This window comes from Pezoporus flaviventris, unplaced genomic scaffold, assembly GCF_033815535.1.
Source record: "Pezoporus flaviventris isolate CSIRO_AGI_PZ_B2104156 unplaced genomic scaffold, CSIRO_AGI_Pfla_v1 ptg000031l, whole genome shotgun sequence".
NCBI classification, from domain to species: Eukaryota; Metazoa; Chordata; class Aves; order Psittaciformes; family Psittacidae; genus Pezoporus; species Pezoporus flaviventris.
In genome coordinates, this window is record NW_026892579.1 from 68,641,780 (window position 1) to 68,661,770 (window position 19,991).

Genomic DNA, 19,991 nt, shown 5'->3' on the forward strand with positions numbered 1-19,991 from the left:
ATAGGAACCTAAAAGCAAGCACTGTTCAACTCCATCCCACCCGCAGCTCAGATGTAAAGCTGAAGCAGTAAACAAGGTAAGACTGTTTTTCCATAACAAGTCAATTTTGTTTGGCTTAAACTAAAGCCCTAGGGCTGCCTTTTCCTTTGTAGCCATGCTTTGTGTCTGGGTTAAGAACCTTAAAGTATGCTAGAGACGGGCTTTTGTTCTCCATCGCCTTGCTTTTACCTCTCTGTTACTGCTGAGGTCAGATCTTCAGCGAGTGGCAAACAGCATCTCTCCATTAGAGCCCATAGGGTGTGCTCCAGCTGAGAGCACACTGCAGGGAGCGTGTTCTCTTCTTCACAAACCACTGCAAGTCACAGCTCTGGAGAAGCTCCTGGACAACTTTCTGTGTACATCACACCGGCTCCCTGGAGTAAATCCTGCTTTCTGCCCTCCCCATGCACCTCTGGCCATGGTGGTCCTCCAGAGGCCCAGGCAGATAAAAGTGTGCTATTTATTTTACTTTAAGGATGACTATTAGGGAAGAGATTCAGAGCAGCCCAAGGAGAAGGACTTGGGGGTGTTGGTTGATGAGAAAATGAACATGAGCCGGCTTCAGTGTGCGCTCGCAGCCCAGAAAGCAACCGTATCCTGGGCTGCATCCAAAGGAGCGTGACCAGCAGGTCATGGAGGTGATCCTGCCCCTCTGCTCTGCTCTGGTGAGACCTCACCTGGAGCATTGTGTGCAGTTCTGGGGTCCTCAACATAAAAAGGACATGGAACTGTTGGAACAAGTCCAGAGGAGGCCACGAGGATGCTCAGGGACTGCAGCACCTCCTGTGTGGAGACAGGCTGAGGAAGTTGGGGCTGTTCAGCCTGGAGAAGAGAAGCTGCGTGGAGACCTCAGAGCAGCTTCCAGTGTCTGAAGGGGACCTAGAGGGATGCTGGGGAGGGACTCTTCATTAGGGACTGTAGTGACAGGACAAGGGGTAATGGGTTAAAACTTAAACAGGGGAAGTTTAGATTGGATATAAGGAGGAAATTCTTTCCTGTGAGGGTGCTGAGGCACTGGAATGGGTTGCCCAGGGAGGTTGTGAATGCTCCATCCCTGGCAGTGTTCAAGGCCAGGTTGGACGAGGCCTTGGGTGACCTGGTTTAGTGTGAGGTGTCCCTGCCCATGGCAGGGGGGTTGGAACTGGATGACCTTAAGGTCCTTTCTAACCCCAACTGTTCTATGATTCTATTCATTCATCATCCCATGTCCACCTTTATCTTATTTACTACCTCTTACAACAGCAAGAGGTCACTGCCAGGTAACCCCTTTCATTCCAGCCCTCTCCTTGGTAAGGATGCAGAGCCTTCAGTCCTGCCGTTTGCTCTGTGGCTGAGCGACGCAGCCTCACCGTGAGAGGAATACACCACACTCGCTTCAATCCTTCAGCTAAAGTGCTGATATCTGCCCCTTGTCACATTACCCCTGGGTTTGGTCTGCAGTCTTACCCTTCAATCACGTTCACCACCTACACCAGTTGTGATTCATTATTTACCAAGCATCCTCCGTCAGACAGGGGGAACCTGCCTGGCTTTGTGCTGGAGGTGGAGATGACCATTCCCTGGGGACACAAGGCTGGTTGCAGGTGCTATGAGAGGATCCAGGACCAGCTCAGGCTGAGAACAGTTCATCAGGTGAGTGCAGCTCCACTGCCACAGCTCTCACTCACATTCACGCCATTCTGTGCATGTTTCATGTGAGAGAAGTGTTAATATGATTCAGAAACTGAAGGAAATGGCTCTTCGCATGATGGAGGTTTTGAAAGCACAAAGGACCTGGTTTTCAGTAGCACCACGGATAAAGTTTAGAAACACTTGGCTATGTAATGCATGAGAAGTTTACTCACAGAACCCCAGCCTGGTGTGTGTTGAAGGGACCTTAAAGCTCCTCCAGCTCCAACCCCTGCCACGGGCAGGGACCCCTTCCACTGGAGCAGCTTGCTCCAAGCCCCTGTGTCCAACCTGGCCTTGAACACTGCCAGGGATGGGGCAGCCACAGCTTCTCTGGGCACCCTGTGCCAGCGCCTCAGCACCCTCACAGGGAAGAGCTTCTGCCTAAGAGCTCAGCTCAGTCTCCCCTCGGGCAGGTTCAAGCCATTCCCCTTGGCCTGTCCCTACAGGCCCTTGTCCCAAGCCCCTCTCCAGCTTTCCCATAGTCGCCCCTTCAGATACAGTCCCCTGCTCACACTGACTACTCGAGGTGAGCGCAGAAGGCAGCACCTACCTGTGTTTTGGGAGGTTCCTGTCCCAGCTCAGCCAGAGGAGCTGAAGAACTCCGTTGTTCCTCCTTCAGAGCACCAGCAGGGCAGAGCAGGGCTTGGGTTCGCCCTCAAGAGCTGGTTTCTTGGCTGTGTGATGCGTCTCCCACCGTGTCCCTTGGGACCACAAGATCAAGATGAACAACCTCCTCAGCATAAAGACTGGTTACACTTACCCACACCCCCGTATCCATCTTTCACACATTTGTCTCCAAAGCCTGCAGAAGGTATTAAAAAGCCATCAGGGAAAAAAAGAGCCTTCTGCTTAACAAGAAACATCTCGGTTGATCCCACCATAGAGAAGAATGGCACTATAGAGCAGAAACATGAACAAAAACAGTTTCCTTCCCCTATCCAAGAACTAGGAGTGGAGGGGGTTGACCCACTCCATTAAGTGCCTTTTGGTTGCATTAAAGGACTATGATTAGTTTGCTGGGTAACAACCCATTAACACAGCAGAGAGTGGGAATTCCATGTATGTTCCTCTAATGGTCACCACCAGGGACAGTGTCAGGCTGCGGGGACCTCCTCGCGTGACCCATGCAAACAGTAATGATGTTCCTAAATATTCAGCTCCCACTTTCTTCAGCTGGATTTTCAAGGCAAACATCAGCTTTCCCAGTTCCCATCTATAATTCATGGGCCATGAATTCAGGTAGCCATCCACCATATCACCAAATCAAATTAACCACGTCTTGAGGTTTGGAACCCAAGATTTCCTGCTCCAGCCCGCAGGATGCCTGCTTCTGTTTGGGTTGCCACTTAATCATTGCATAATATTTGTTTTGGCTTGGATGTGTGTAAGAAGAGATTTATACCATTCCATCTGGCTGCAGCATGTTAGTCATCAGAGGATAAAAGCCACCCTCAACTCCTCCATTGGCTGTGTTAGTGCAGCTCTGTCCTCCTTTATGAAGCTTTGGAAGCAAACACGAGTGGAGCACCTACAAATACACACAACTAGATGGTTTTCCATGCTGTTTATCAACCTTACCAGACTTAAGCAAATAACACATACCACTTGAGTCTTCTCCCACCTCCTAAACTGCCTACACAGCTCTCAAAGAGGTAACTTGAAGTTATTTCAAACCTAGTTTTGTCTAGGCCCCTCCAAAAACAAGAGAGAAGATGTGGTGTGATAAGAGGGTTTCATCTGAATCTATTTGACTTCACCATCATTGTGAACTTCATTGAGGACTTCACCATCATTGTTAATATTGCTCTTAGGGGCGCCAGGATGAATAAGGGCCCCATCATCATAGGTGTAGGACACTCAAAGCCAATTCAAAGACAGTGCCTGCCATCTCAGTCTAAAGAAGGGCTTGACTTGACATCCACTGGAATCAATGGAAAGACTCACATTGATTTCAGGAGACACTGAATCAGGTTCTCAAAGGAAGACGAGCCTCAAGAAGTGACTGATGGATTTAGGCTTCACATTTATTGGCATCTGGAGATGCAATAAGGAGTTCTGACAAGTCACAGACGCATAAAAAGTATCAACAATAAAACTCTACAAGATCATTTATAATCAAGTGTAAAGTAAGTGGAAACAGCAGCAGTTGCAGCATAAAGTACTTCCAGTGGCACTTGTTGCAGATCTGCTATTAACACATAGGGGTTGCAGAGGATAAGAGCAGAGACACACACACAACAGAGCTGGGTTTGCAAGGATCCAGTCACAGCAACAGCAACCCTGGGAGGGGAACAACAACCAGGGCAGAGGGAATGTGCCTCCCTGGCAATTCCACGTGCTGCTCCTGACCGATGCCCTGCAGCCAGCTCCCAGAGTGACCTGCTACCAACGTCAGGATGCCAACTGGCACTTGTGTGGCAAGTCAGAGGCTCTTCCATAACCATCCTCACAGGTCCCTTCACTCAGTGTGACCTGGGGACAAGGGGCACATGCCTCTGCTTTTAGCAAAGGTGGTTTTCCCATGTACCCATCATTAGTGGATCTCAACCGTGGCTGTGAGATGAGAGGGGACAGACACCCAAAGGCTGTTTGAAGGGACACCAACCGGCTCTCTTCTGACTGTGGCAGCACTTCCCAGCACTTGGAGGATGCTTTCCTTCACCACCACCATAGCATACCCGCGACCGTGACGGACCTACCTGTAGGAGCCCTTTGGTACCCCTTGAAGGCACCACGTCATCCTCTCCTGTGGCCACAGAATCATGGGGTTTGCCATCAGGTCTGGAGCAGTGCCATTTTATCTTCTCCCCAGCACCTGCCAAGGTGGGTTTGCGGGCAGGCTCCTCCTGTGGGTATCTGCTGGCACCTCAGTTTTGGAGTGCTTTTGGATAGCATCTTCCTCCAGGCATGGGCTCTGCCTTCCACCAGAGATGCTCCTCAAATGGGGGGTTGAGCATAGGATGTGACTGCAGCCACCCAAGGGGCCAGGGTCCCTCCTTGTAGGTCACCAGCAGTCTCCTGCAAGACACGCACGTTAGCTCTCTATGAAGCAAGTCAACCTCCTCGCATGCCAGAGCGGCCCCAGCCTTTCCAAAACCACCCTGGGAGACACTGCACGTCTCCATGAGGCACAGACAGGCTCCCCTTCCTTTACTGTGTGATCTGGGGGGATTTATGGATTCGAGAGCCCAATGGATTCAAGGATTGCTGGGCTCCAGTGGTGGGCAATAATGACCACGCTCCTTTACCTCTACTCCTGGCAACACCATATGGATGGGGACTTGGCTTCTTCACCCACACCACTGGCTTGCACAATTGCATTGGCCGTTGCATGGCATGGATGCACCTCCAGTAAAGGGGGGGAAGTCTACTACCTGTGAGGTGAAGTAGAGAACCAACCAACCTCTAAACCGTAAGTGCAAAGAAGGAGTGGGGCAGGCACCCAGTACATTCTCCTGTGGGGCCAACCAACACCTTCCTCAGGGGCTTTGCACATCAGCTTTGGGGCAGGCATTGCACCTATGTGCAGATAGGAAAGCTCCTTGGGGAAAACCCCATTACCCTTGGTCTGCTCGCACAGGTCCCTCCAACCAGCACTTCATTTCCTGAGGGAGGAAAAAGAGTCCGTTTTAAATGTTATTTGAAAGCAGATACCATCAGAAGCCAACGCGCCGAGTAAGAGCGGAGCAGGAGACGCTGTTTTACTCACTGAGTGGCATTTTACACACAATGGTTTACATTTTAGATAATTCAGTGCAACAAAAGTCAGTCAATGACACCGTTTGCAGCCTTTGAGCAGAATGGATCTTAATTGCCAAAGAGACATTTTTCCTTCCTATCTCGGGATCTGTACTTCAGGATTTTTGTACTTTGAGCCTCGGGAAATTGCAGCTCTCTCCCGATTAAGTGCTTAATTGTGGTCAGCGCTTTCCAAAGGGTTTGCAGCCATTGGCTTCAGTTCCACTTCAGGCACGCACCGTTATCAACTTCTTTATCAACCTGCACAATTCCCCTGCATCAAATGCGTTCTGAAGCATCCTTGGTGGGCCTTGATCGCATTCTTGTTCAACAGGAGCTCCTGTTCAACTCAGGAGCTCCTGAGAGCTGGGCAGCACTCACTAGCTTGGGCTCCAGCAGTTTCCTACCTTCCTTCGAGGCCCTTTCTCATCTGAAGGGGCAGAGCTGCCCTTCACCCTGGAACCACGGGCAGAATTGGCAGCCTGGAACACTGCCTGCCCGGCAGCCACCACTGACCCCTTGCCTGCCCTCTGCACACAGAGCAGCAGCATCTGAATTGTAGAATGGCTTGGACTGGAAAGGACTTCGAGATCATCCAGTTCCAACCCCCTGCCATGGGCAGGGATATCCCAACTCTTTAACTGGATTTGCCAGGAAACCAAAGGAATTTAACAATGATTTCAAGCCAGGCTAACGCGTGATGTGCTGGACAGCAGCTGAAGCTCTAAGACCTTGCTCTGACTTGGGAACCGTGAGGGTTTAACCCATTTTACCCTCAATCTGAAGCAGGAGGCCAGTTGATAGTCAATTCTTCACTGTGTGGGAGCCTTTGCAGATTCCCAGACTCCAGCTGCCTGCTCCAAAAGGTCTGCATGGGCTCAGAGCACCCTTTGGACAGGGGTGACCCTCACCTGAGACCCCATCCCAAGGTAAGCCATCACATTTTGTCAGGGATTTCAGTCCCAGACTCATGGAAGAAGTCAGGGCAGGGGGCACTGAGCTCAGTACAGAAATGTACCTGCCCCTTTGGCCAGGGTGCTGCTCCCAGGCCCCTGCAGTACACATGGTCCTGCTGTCACCAGCTTCACTGCAGCCAAGGATGACCCAGAGCTGCCCAAAGAGCAAAGCCTGGTTAGCACCCACCTTTAGGCTGATACCCAAAACACCCTGCTGGACAATGACAGACTGGATTGCATCAATATCATCCCTACATTTTGGCACTGTGGGCATCTGCCTCCACGGAGGACAAACCACAGCCACTTACCAACAGGCACCCAAGGAAAACACCTGCTGGATGCTCAGCCAGCACTGCCACAGCGTCCCATTGAATAGAGCAGATCCTCTCACCAATGTGCACCAGCAGCTGCCAACAAGGACTCACGGCTTTATCCCCACCTCTTACAAGACCATGGGAAGGTGATGGTGAAGGGTCTGAATTTCCAGCTTCACAACACTCAGAAATGAAACATGATGAAGCCTCTTCTGGAAACCTGGCAATAGGTCTCCAGGGATCACCGTCACACTTCGAAACTCATGTATTGCACTTCAGTGGCCTACCAAGTGTAGATTGCTGTTGGGATGCAAACCTTGCAGGATTTCCATAGTGATGTGGTGAGTATCATACTGTCTGAAACATGCTGGACCTTAACAACAGAGAATCTCTCAGCACAGGTTAGAAATACTTCTGTCTGGGCACATGTGTTACAAATCATCCTGGAGTCTTACCTCCGGATCTTGGAGTAATCCCCTTGCAACCAAGAAACGGGAACGCTCCTCATCTCCCCCCAGGAACTCACAGGAGTTGGCAAGGAAATTGTTCAGGGTATTTACCCAGGAAAGCCAGTGGCTGCATCTGTTTCAAACAGAGCAGGAAGCCTGAGAGCTTTTCGCTTCCAAGCATCGGGAAAGCCATCAACGAACAGGAGTGACACGATCAAGGGTCGCACGGCCAGAACTGAAACCCTCGTTTAGCCTCGGCCTCCAGTTTACACAAGCAATGGCTGCGAGTGTCAAAGCAAACCAAATACCAGTGACACCTTCTGCTTGTTCAGAAGGGCTCCTCTAAGCCTCTGCAGCGTGCAGCTCACGCTGCAGCAATGCCCGAGGCAGCACCATGCAGGCAGGCACGCAGCGGTCGGGCACGCTCCATTGCGTGTGCATTTGCAAGAAGCTCTTGAAAGGTTTAAAGGCTTCTCTGCACTCTGGTTTTAAGGCAATGAGGCAAGCAGCAGCCTCAGCCAGGATCAGGTCTCATCCGGGCACCCTGTGGTGTCCTGAGGGGCTCAGACAGCTCCGAGAGGCTCCCCATAAATTAGGCATCAGGAGTGGTGTTAATGGGACCTCAGCTCCATGTTCGGCCATGGGGTCTTAAAGAGCCTCATCACTTCGTGAACACTTCATCATACTCGAGTTAATCATCACCTGCAAGGAAGACATGCCCCTCTTGATGGTTTAGTGTGAGGATGGTGCCTCTTGAGGGTTTAGTGTGCCTCTATGGTTTAGTGTGCCTCTGTGGTTTAGTGTGAGGTGTCCCTGCCCGTGGCAGAGGGGGTGGAACTGGATGATCTTAAGGCCTTTCCAACCCTAACTATTCTAGGACTCTATGATGCCGTGGCATAGGAATCACCCACAGCTCCCAAGGACTTCCCAGCAGGAGGAAAACCACAGCCTCCAGAAGGAGATGACATTGCGAGTGGTGCCACTGGCTGACGTTCAGACAATAGAGCTGCTACTGGTTAATACAGTAATATTCCCATTTCATTGTACATGAGAAAAGATAATTACTTCCAGGGTTTAAGAACTGAATGTGTTGATCCAAATGTAATCTCTGTATTTTAGCATTTATTACATTAGAAATACAAATGTCAATGGGCTGCAGTAACCAAAGTTATCAGAAGGAAAAAAGAGGAGATGTGACGCTGAAATTGCAGCAGAGGGAAGAGCAGAAGCCAACAGGGGACCTGCAACTTCGGTTAATTACAAAGACATTACATCTGAAAAGTACTGTGGGACCCGAGAGCTTTTGTGGCTCCTAAGTGATGCTTTTGCTATACCCAGAACAAGTGGAGGCTGGGGCCATGCGACCAGACAGGAGACCTGAGGATCACATCCATTTCCTGATCACCCAAATCACAGATCCAAAGACCTCCACTGCTCATCTCCCACAGCGAGCAAGGCCCATGTTTTACAGCCATTTAGTGACAGTGCAGCTGTACCCACCTACTCCCTTGTCATGAGTTGATACGGGAATCACAAACCATGCTCCTGGAGATGGAGGTCTGAGCAATGCTTCATTGACACGTCTCATGGGCTCAGAGACTGGAGATGCTTTTGTGTTCCCATTCCATATCTTTTCCTTCCAGTTGGCATCTTCTTCCATCTCTGCAAGCCCAGATGGGCTTGTTTGTCCCTCTTATCCCAAACCTCCTCTAATGAATCTGGCACACACGGAGTTTTCTTTACACCCCAGCCCAATTCAACGCCAAAGCGACACAGTCTGACCGCAGCCCCAGCAGAGCAAAGCCCACCTATTAGTGAGCTCAGAAACAAAGCTTTGTCCTCCAAAGAGATCTCTCTTCTGAACTTGCTGCTAAAAGCATCGAGCACAAACTGGAAGCCTCCGTGTAAGCAGTAACAAGAGCGCGCTGCCAAGGATTGATTCAAATGGTTATGATTTGCTGTTGAACGAGCTATTGCCTTGATTTCCCAGCAAAGTTCAAGTTTGCAGCACTGATTAGTCCCGTGAACATGCCTGAAGCACCTACTGTTGTATGAATTTTTATTACCTTGCCAGCATCAGCGGCTGTTCAAAGTTGGGGCCTTCTTGCAATTGATGACAGCAAAATCAGGGAATAAAGAGAGGGGAGGGAGGGGACCTGTTTGTTAAGGTTTTTTCCGTTTCCTTTTCAATAAAATGTCAACTCCATTATATAGGTGTCAACTCCATTACTGTAATGCTCCTCCTGTAACCCCAGCAGGTAACTAGCTGCTAATAACACAAGTTCCTCCAAGGCAGCGCCGAGGGCACGCGTACCCGCTGTAGGCTTCCATCTGTTTAAGAAAACGCCTGTTTCTCCCTGGAGGCACAAATACCATTTTCATTATTTTGTTCTCATTGTCACCCAAGAAGAAAACCCTGCTCCTTATCCAAGGAGCCTGCGGCGGTCACGGACCAGCGCTTGTTATAGGGGAAGCCAGGAAATAAGAAAGCAATGCCTGACACACCAATGGGACCATGGAACACCTGCTTTAGAGAGCACCAATGATGGGAGAAACAGAGGAGGAGCTGCCCCAGGGCCCTGCTCCAGGTAGGAGATACCCCAATGCGCTGCCAAACCCTCTGAGGGCTGGTCTGTGGGGGCAAATGCCCCCCAAAACCAGCAAAATCTGAAAGCTTGGGCAACCCTAGAGGCAGGATGCACCATGGCCATCACCCCATCATCACAGTCACCAAGCCCCTTGAGAGGCTCGAGCAGGTCTGTGTGCTCCTGAGGTCAGGATGTGTTTGGGAAGAGAAGACGAGTGCGTGACAGCGGGGCCGGTGTGTGAGCACCGTTCCCCACAGCTCCCGTTATAAGAATTCCCATTTTAAGTAAGCAGGACCACGACGAGGAAGCTCCTCGCCCTCTCCCAGGCAGGAGCTGCCAGAAGCCTGGAGGAGCACGGCTCGCCTCCCGCAATCCCAGCTCTGTTGGCTGCACACATCAATGCGGAGACAAAGATGAGCACACATTTAGAACAGAATAAAGAAACCCATTGCAGAGCAGGAGTTGTTTAGATAATTGATTTCCCTTGGACTTACAAGCACTAAATAACACCCAGCGCCCAGATAACCTTTTCCTTCAAATCTCTCTTCCAAAGGACTGGCCTTTGACAGAGGCGCCTCTCAGAGTGCAAATCCAGGCAGCTCGAAGGCAGCTCATAGGTAAGACCTTTCTGAAAGAACACCGGGCTGATTCCTCAAGCAATTATTTTGCCTTGGTATCCTTTGCATAGAGAGAGCTCATTAACTGCTGCCAGGTTTTGCGGCTCCACGCTGGAAAATGAACTAGCACAAATGTCATAATTAATTAGCAGTTTAATGCTGGAATGAACATAGCAAAGGGGCTATAAATATTCAAGCTACGGGGAGCTCCGTGCCGGGAGGCGCTGCCCGTGCAGGGATGCTACTGGGGATTTCCTATGGCAGGGACCACACAACGGGCCCCACATCCCCACCCCTTAGGGTAAGCTCAGCTGGAATCACAGAGGGATGGGGAATAAACTCTCATCTCCCATCTTTATGCTGTTGGATGTCTTCCTTCAAGGAGCCGGGCAGTGATTCCCACTGCTGGGACCACAGGCCCAGCCCTGGTGGGTCCCAGGGCTCAGGCTGGTTTGCACAGCCCCAAATCCCTGCTGCTTTCCAGAGAGGTCAAGGCTGGTCCTACCTTCCCCTCGATCCATCAGGACATTGTTCCTGTGTTTTCAGTGAGCACCATTGTGACAGTGGACATCGGCAGCTTCCCAGCCCCTCTCACAACAGAGCTCCCCCCTTGCATGGGGTAGATATGAAGACATAGCCCTGAAGCCTTCCCAAACCTCACCTGGGTACAATCCCACTCCACAGGGAGGAAAGGAGCTCCTCAGCACATAGAGTTACTCACTTCCCCATGAACCAACGTGGGAGGCTTCAGACCCCACTGAAACCCAGTCCCTTACACCAGATGTGCAAAGAGAACTAAAAACCATCCAGGGTGGCTCCTGGCAAGAGCCAAACCCAAGAATCCCCCTGAGAAGACACTCAGCCCCTTGAGCAGAGCCCTTGCAGGCACTGGGAGTGTACTCACCTACACCTGGAGCCCAGCAGCTCTGCATGGGACACCCCACACCCTGCTGGGGGCTCTGGACCAGCCCTCCTGAGCCCACGAGGTGCGATGGAGCAGCCCAGGCATGGTTCCTACCCTGGGACTCAGGCATGTTTTCCACCCCAAACAGTGCCAGGGCTCTGGAGCAGAGAAGGAAAAATGAGGAGGAGGAATCCTAGAGGTATCCATGGCTTCTTTAACACTCCCACAGCTCCGCTCCCCTCCCATCCACCTCCAGGAGGTCTTTGGGTAAAGAATACAGGTAAATGCAGCCACTGTGCCAGGCACCCATCTCCTGAGCACCCCAGGCAGTGATGCCACCGCTGCCTATGGAAGGCAATGCTCCTTTCAGCCTCATCTTTAATGCCACTATCACTTTACAGGCACTAACTCCATGGTGACAACCAGCACCCGTGACACTCACGGGTCAGAGCTGGTGCAGCACGTACGGCAACAAGGGAGGAAAACAAAGAGCTGGAGCAGTAACCCCAGGTACAGAGGGGAGGACGGCCTTGAGGAGGAGAAAGCACACAGCAGAGGCGAGGAGCCCTTCAGTGAGGTTTCCTCTTCTTTTAACCTAATGAAGTCTTTTATTAGCACGATCTGGAAGAGGCCAGCGCTCCTTCAGTGTCTGCTGGGATGCTTTGTTCCGGTAGCCAACTCCTCTTTCCTTTGCCTTTGCTGGTTTAACATGCCTGGCCTGTCAATGGCATCTTCCAGCACCCCAAAAACGTGACATCCCCAGGTTTGTTACCCCCAAAGTGCTGCCTCCTGCAGGGGAGAGCAGTGGAATAACAACCCTTACCTTCATCAGCCATTGGGGTAGCACACACTATGGAGCTCGGACAGTGAATGCTGCTCCTTGGGATGCGGCAGCCTATTCCAGAAGCTGGGAAGGCATCAGCAGAGCACTCACCCCACCTACAACCTTCCAGACCCCAAAGGTAATTTCCCTGTGCAACACCTTTGGATCCAGGCAAAAGTGGCTGCAGCAATGGGGATCTCTATGGAGGGCATTTGGGAGATGCCTTTCACCAGCACTTGCCCATCTGAGAGCAGAACCAGGCTCCTCCAGGTTCACATCACCCATAAAACCACTTCAACCACCCCCTCCTGACTCAGTCTTGAACCGGGCTCTTATTTCCAGCTATTGCTGCTCACTGTGTTGCTCTGCTCTTAGGATTTGGATCACCTCCACACAGGGATCCTCCTTTGGATCACCTCCACACCAGGCTGTCCCATAAACTTTCATATTCATCGAGAGCCACACGACACTAAACTACAGACTCACTGGATACATACATCAGATTTAAGGGCTCTCTGTGTGCCCTTTTCCAGCGCAGTGTGGTGCTGTAACAGAGATGCTGAGCCAGGCAGGGCAGCACAGCAGGGAACGTGGCTGCCCAGTGCTCAAACCAGAGCTGGATTTACCCCAGGGGGGTTATAAAGCTATTTCAGTGCCTGAAGATGCTGACGGGCACCCAACGAGATGAGCTGGTACCCAACTGCAGGGCGCAGGGATGCTCTGGGCGCATCAGAGAGGGCCGGCACCACAATACAGCAGCCTGAAGCGCCCAAAGCCCTTGCAGAAACTCCCTCTGGCTTTCCCTTGGGTTTATGGTCCTTCCTGAGGTCTGGAGCACCCTGCTCACATCATGAGCTGTCACACAGCCTGCACACCCCCGAGCAGGCACCGTGTGGCCTAAAGGCAACCCTCCCTCTGCACAAAGGGGCAGGGAAATGAAGGGATGAGGACACAGAGACCCCCTCTCCCAGCCAGAAGCCACCTTGCACCCCAGCACCAGCCACCCCTTCGCCTGCCAGCCCAGCTTTGCTCAGTCCCTGTGGCAGCATTTGGACCCAGGCTCAGCTCAGTGCCTCCTGGTTCCCAATAGCGGATGCTGTAAAGTCATCTTCCATGCGCTGGCTGCCCTCAGTGTAGTTCAATCAAAAGGAAAAGCTCAGCCACCATTTCTCCTTTAAAAAGCTGCTTTCTGGAGGCTCCCTTGTGCCCAGCTCGTTTCTTGGCAATATCTGGCCTTTTATTCTGCATCCTCCCATCCTAATCTCCGAGGTGGGATGAGCAAGAGGTGCTCCTCAGCTCCCCTAATTCAGACCAGATGAGGGAAGCCCACCAGGCAATGGGGAGGGAGATAAACATCCTTAAAGCCCAGCTTCACAGCTGAGTACCATTTAACACCAGCACCCACACCTTTGATGAACGAAGATCCATGGACCAGCTTCCCTTGCTCCACATCACCGGGAAACAAAGCAGTTCCCCTCCATATCACAGGGAAACGAACCAATTCCCATCCACATCACTGGGAAATGGACCAATTCCTCCTCCCCAGCCTGTGCTGGGTCTTGGACCCACACCACCCATCAGACACGCTCCTACTCCACAGGGCTTGCACAGGAACTCTTCCTCCAGAAGGAAGGGCTCTACTCAGGGCCCTGAGTAACTATGGTTACTTCTAATTGTGCAAGGAATATTGTTCTGACTTCCAGGATAATGGAGAGGATCCTTCAGGAAGTCTTTCTACCTTGCAATTTCCTCACTATATCTAAATCTAACCCAAAGAGTCACCTTGACCAGGCGCTGACACACGGCTGCCAACAAAAGAAATCAGGAGATGTCATCAAATGAATACGGAGGGCTTTCATCTTTTCCTTTAATTATTCTTTCCAAAGGAAACCCCATGTGTTGCTAAACACCCACCTGGGGTTTTGTATAGAGCCAACTCTGCATCTGGAGACTGCCCAGCTTGCGATCCAGGCTGGATGCAGGCAGCCTTTGACTCTTCCAGCCTCCTATACACTGAATACCGTGCACTGCTTGCAGCATGGGCTGCTGAATGTGCGCAGGGACCGGTGCCAGAGGAGTTTGGGTGGAAGGGAAAGAGGCTCAAGCCATGAAGGCCTTGGGCAGAGGAGGACTCAGCAGCTCCAGCGAACACTGGTATGAGCTGGGGGTCAGTTCTGCAACACGGCCGTGATGGTAGAGCTGACAGAGGGCTCAGCTCAGCCCTGACCTGGGCACGGGAGACAATGGGTACAGGGAGGCAAAGTAACAATGTTCAGTGAGTGAAATACTCAGGTAATGGGTTTGGGGAGTCACCTCTAACAGAAGGAAGAAGCCCCGTGGGTTTGGGTAACCCCACATCAGCAGGAAGAGCCCTCCTGGATCCATCCCCATGGCACAGGAGCCTAACAGAGCCCTGGCATCCTGGGCGTGCATCTCATCAAGGAGCATGAAGACACTGGATGACCCTTTTGCCAGCGCCAAGCACAGCCCAGGTACAGCACGAAGAGGCAGGTCCCGTGTGAAAGGGCTCCTCTTCCCAAGCCAGAAGCAGTTATGAGCAATGTGAAATCCAAGAGGGACAGGGAACAACCCGAGCGGTACCTCAGGGGCCCGGAGCTCCCTGGTAGGGAAGTCCCTGAGCCCCGCACCCCGCAGGGATGAGGAAACCCAGCCTCGTTATTCAGCCCTGCTAATTAAAGGGGGAGGGAAGCCGACATGGACCAAGAGGGCAGTGCATCAACAGAGCGAAGGGGGAAGCCGGCTGTGAGCTATGGAGCAGCACAAAGAAGGCAGCGGCAGCGCAGGAGAGGCTGGGATGCCAAATAAACATGGGCAGCCTGGTACCCGAGGGAAAGCTGGGGGAGGAGCCACTGGCACCTCAGTGGGCGACAGCTCACTGACCCACAGCACTGGAGCGTGCCCTATTGCACCGGGGATCAGGAAACGTTCAAACCAGCTCTTGGGTATTTCACTTGAGCAGGAGGACCAATGGTCCCCACAGCGGAGAGCCTGCAGGAGATGCTCTGCTCACACCACCACACTCCTCAGCACAACCTGAGGATGCAAAACACTTAACCTGCTCCAGTGGGAGATGTCCCTGCCCAGGGCAGGAGGTCAGAACAAGGGGAGCTTTAAGGTTCCTTCCAACCCAAACCAGTCTGTGGCTTACCTGGGACATCCATAGCTGGAAACATCCCCTTCCACAAGCAGGAGGAAAACTGGGTTGTGCTGCCATGGCTGCACCACCCAAACCCTGCAGCAGGCGGAGCAGGAATGGGGCAGACCCCGCAGCAGCTCGTGGTTAACACCTCACCCTCCCATGGGCCTTAATAAACTCTGCAGGTAGGAGTCAATCACAGCTCCCCGTAAGAGCCCACATCTGTGGATGCTCCTGGCAGGCCACCACCAATGGCAGGAAACACAAGAAACGGGAGCTGGCAGCAGAGTTAGGGCCTGTTTGGGAGCAAAATGCACCAGGGAGAGCATTTTGTCATTGTTTCAATGAGAGAAAACCAGGAATGACTGCAGGTATCTCCTAACCCAGGCCCAAGGGACTGGGTTTGGTGATATCAGCACATTGATTCCATCCAGCACCAGAATTAATGGTGAAATCAATGTAACCTTCATTAAGGGGGCTGGCAACTGATCCCTGGCAGTGGCTGCACCCACTGCCAGCCTCCAGGGTGTTTCCAGAGGGGTCCTGTGCTGCTCAGCATCTTCCACAGCGGCTGGGCAGAAAACCTGGGAGAGCTGTTAGGATTTTCAGCCACCCCCCATCAAATTAACAGCACGGTAAATGAGACAGGAAGGGTGCTCCTAAAAGGTGGTGGGAGCCACCCAGCACCCAGCTGCGGCTTAATGCACCCAAATACAGCATCCATGTGCCTGGGCATCAAGGGCAGAGGAGGGATGAAGCTGCGCGGACACAGCCAGGAATGGGACAGGCAGTGCCCCCAGCTGTCAGTGAGGATGAGGAGGCACAGACAGCAGATGAGTGTGTCCTTGCCCTGCCAGGCTGCGCTATCCCGGGGGTGGGATTGGATGGGGTGTGTAGTTGATGGCTCAGGAGGTGATTTCAGCCCAGCGCACAGCATCAGTGGGGCAGAGCAGACACTGCCCACTGCGGGCACCAGGAAAAGGGTGAGAAAGGCTCCTTGGGAACAAAGCCCCAAGGGAAAAAATCCACCTGGCGAGCAGAGAAGGATCTGACGAGTCCAATATGTTTATAGCGGTCTTCTCCCAAAGAGTAGCGTAAGGAAAACCTGCAGTCACAAGGGAAAATACTGTGAATGTTTCTGCCTGATGGAAATCATAGTCAGGTAAAGAGAGGGAGACGAAGGGAACCTTAAAGGGGGTCGGTGTCAGGTACAGCAAGAATAACACACATATACCTCCCATAAGCCTGCCATTGAGTTTAGCATAAGGTACCCAGGCACAGGCACGAGCCCAGCACCCGCAGCAGGAGCAGAGCTCGCTTTCACCGCATCAGTATCTTCCTTTTGCTGCGAACAGCCCATTTAGTGACACTTAAATCTGCTAAACTGGGGTTTATGTGGAAGTGATTTTAGAGAGCACTGGAAACCCCAGGTTCCTTTTTCCATCTAACAACGTCTTTAGAAAGCAATTCTTCAAGCCTCCGTTTCCAAGGCCCTTCTAATGTCTGCAAATTACTGGTAAGAGTGGAACGGAGGCAGGCTGCCATCAGCTGTGATCACAACACCGTGCCCGGGCAACGAGCGGCCACCGCTGATGGTGCAGTAGAAACCATCGCTTTTAGGCAAGCTGCCACGGAAAGAAATTAGCATTTATACGATTATTGAGAACCACCGCAACCCCCAGGAATCAGCCTCTGCCTGGGTGTCAATTGTGTCCTGCCAAGGTCAGTATCTGCGCTGTAATAGGCACGGCCTCCAATAGCGGGAACGGCTTAGTGTGGAAATGAGCGCCGCACGGCCAAAGTGTGTCATTATTATCAGGAAGACAACGTGCTCTCTGAAATCACATCTGCACCGGGGCGGGGGGGCACCGAGCAGCTCGGGAAACAATGCCACAGGAGGAGAACCTCATAGTTTGGGAGGTGTTTTCCCGTCACCATCCACCCCATCGCTCCTGCGATGCCGCCCCTGGAAACCGGCTTTGGAAGCGGCTTTGCTTGCAGCTGTGGCTTGATATTCTCCGGGAACAGAGGGACGCGGTCCTTGTGTGGCACTTCCACTGCTTAAGTTGGAAGAGCCTACATGAGGGACGTGTTTCGGGGGGTACATTTCCTGTTCCAACAGGATTTTCCCTACCAGCAGCCCAGTCTAACGAAATGAAACATCTTCCCATGAGAAAAACCAGTCCCTGGAGCAGGGCTGGGACAAAGGGGAGCGATGGGCTTCTGCCAGGGGGAAACAGCAAAGGGAAGAACACTCCAACGGGACCAAACGTTCCATACTGACCCTGCCGAAAGCCTGCGTTTAGGGGGAGTTACAATGCCCGGCTTCGGAAACGGGGAAACCCTTCCCTACGGTGCTGTGCTCCTGGTAACAGCCCCGCGGGGTTGATGTGGGCAGGATCCGGGGGGGCTCAGTGCAAACACCGAGGAATTTCGTTGGCTCCGTTTCCCTCGGCTCCCCCCCGCCCAGGCTGCGCTTCCCCTTCGGCTCTGCAAGGGGGTGCAGGGAGCAGCGGCCTCTGGCCCTGGGAGCCGGGCAGGGGGTGACCCGGGACGTCCGGAGCAGGCAGGGACCCACCATGGACCCCGAGAGCCCGTCCCAGCCCCATCATGGGTGAAACCTCCCTCGTCACCCCTCATCCCGCTCCTCCAGCGGCAGTTTGACCGCGGCTCTAGCGCTCGGGGTCATTTTCCTACCGGTGCACCCATCCTGGGCTGCTCTCCCACTGGTTACCCATCGCATTTCATTCCTCCTGCACAGCTCCCAAGTTAAATGTCCTGTGTGTAAGCGGAGTCCATCGCAGGAATCCTTATGGACCACCTCGGTGGTGCCAGATCCCAAACCCCAGGTCACCCCTGCCAGGCTCACGGGGCCAGTCCCGCTCATCCCTTCACCGTATCTCTGCCTGGCTTGTTACCAGAGCAGCACCGAGGCCCCACTGAGGTCCCAGTCTCCTCCCTGCCCCAGCGGCGTGCAGAGAATCATCCCCGCGGTACCGGGAGCAGCCTCTTGCCTCCGGACGGGAGCGGGACACGGCGCTCTGCCTCTCCCGGCCCAGCTCCATCCATCCACCTCCGGGGTCCCTGGTTTGCCAAGCTGCCGGTTAACCCTAGGGCTGCTTCCCTGCAGGGCTGACTCGGGTCCCCATCCCTCCTCCTGCCTGCCCGGGGGAGCTCCGACCTGATCCCCATCCACTGGAGTGATGTCACTGGCCCTGAACACGAAAAGGAGCCTTTAAGTCCGGCGAGGATGGAGCTTTCAGCAGCTCCTGACTCCTAGAAAGGAGGGGACACATGCCCAAGGGATGGGGAAAGGAAAAGGGAGGGAAAAAATCAAATCAAATCAAATCAAATGAAATAAAATCCAATGCAACCGTCAGCCTTTTGAGGAAGACACTGGAGCTGCGCTCAGATGATGCTCAGCAGCACACAGCGCAGCACGGGTGTACCAACAGTGCCTGGAAACACCCGGGCAATGGGAACAGGCACCGGGGTCTCTGTTTGCAGCCCCTGTACCCCCGGCTGAGCAGACAGGGCTGTGTGTGAACCCCCGGGGGTCTCACTGATGGGTCACCTCCAGCCGCAGCGGCAGAGCACAGCCAGAGGGGCGGCAGGAGGCCCTCCCGATGACGGGCAGCCACGGAGGAAGGGGTTAAAATGCTCCTTTGAAGCAGGGAGGGAGAAACCAGGACAAAATCAGCTCAGGAATTCTGTGGGGAAACTGCAACTGGATAAAGGGCTGCAGGAAAACTGCCCGGGTGCTTCGGGCCGGAGCTGTAGTGCACGCTGAGGTCTGAACTTGTTCAAGTCACCCCGCACCGCGGACTTAGGGCTTAGGGAGGGGGAAACAAACTTTGAGAAACGGAATTGCTCCTTCTCGGGGCTTTTATCTCTCGTTTGAATTCCGTGGTCACCAAGAGCTCCAGGCGCTCTGCTCGGCGGCTCTGCCCGAAGGAACCGGGGAACGGACTGGGTTTGGAGACAGGACAAGAAGGGTCCGCTCCGGAGGTGCGGGACGTGACTGGCGCCCCACAGTGCGGCTCATCCCTTCCCGGAGCGGGGCCAGTCCCTCCCCGGGGTGCAGCGCAGCTCCGCTGGTCCCCATTCGTATGGATGGGTGCGGGTGGGCTGGCACCCACGCGGGGCACCCCGGGCCGACCCCGCGGCTCCCGCAGTGTGTGCGGGGTCGGCTCCGTGCTGCCGGTGCCGCACACACACGGCGCTGTGCATCCCGAGCGTGTCCTCCCGCGCACGGATGCGGGGAGCTCTGGCTGCCGCCCGCCCCGTCGGATCGCCCCAAGGGGGAACGGGCAGGAGCCGCTGGCAGCACCTATGCCCCCAGGGGCGGGTACCCCCATACCCCTTCCTCTCGGATTGCAAACGGCCGTCAAAGAGCCCCTGGGAGCGGCGGGGATGGGCAGGACCCGGCCCCGGCCACTGCCCCCCGACGGGCGCCGGGCCCTGCCGCGGGGGGGCTCCAGCGCCACAGCCCGGGGCACGGGGAGCGCAGGGGGAGCCCCGGCCGGGCGCGCGGGCAGCCCCGAGGGGGCGATTCGTTATCGCAAAACCAGCGAACAAACGAACAACGACCAAAGGAAAAGCCCAAACCCCAACCCCAAACCCCAACGGAAAACGAAGCACCAGCCCTAGACGGACCCCGGCGCTGCGCGGGTCCCCGCCCGGGCCCGCACCCCGGCGGGAGCGGCTTCGCGGGCGGCGGCGGCCCGGGGGCTCC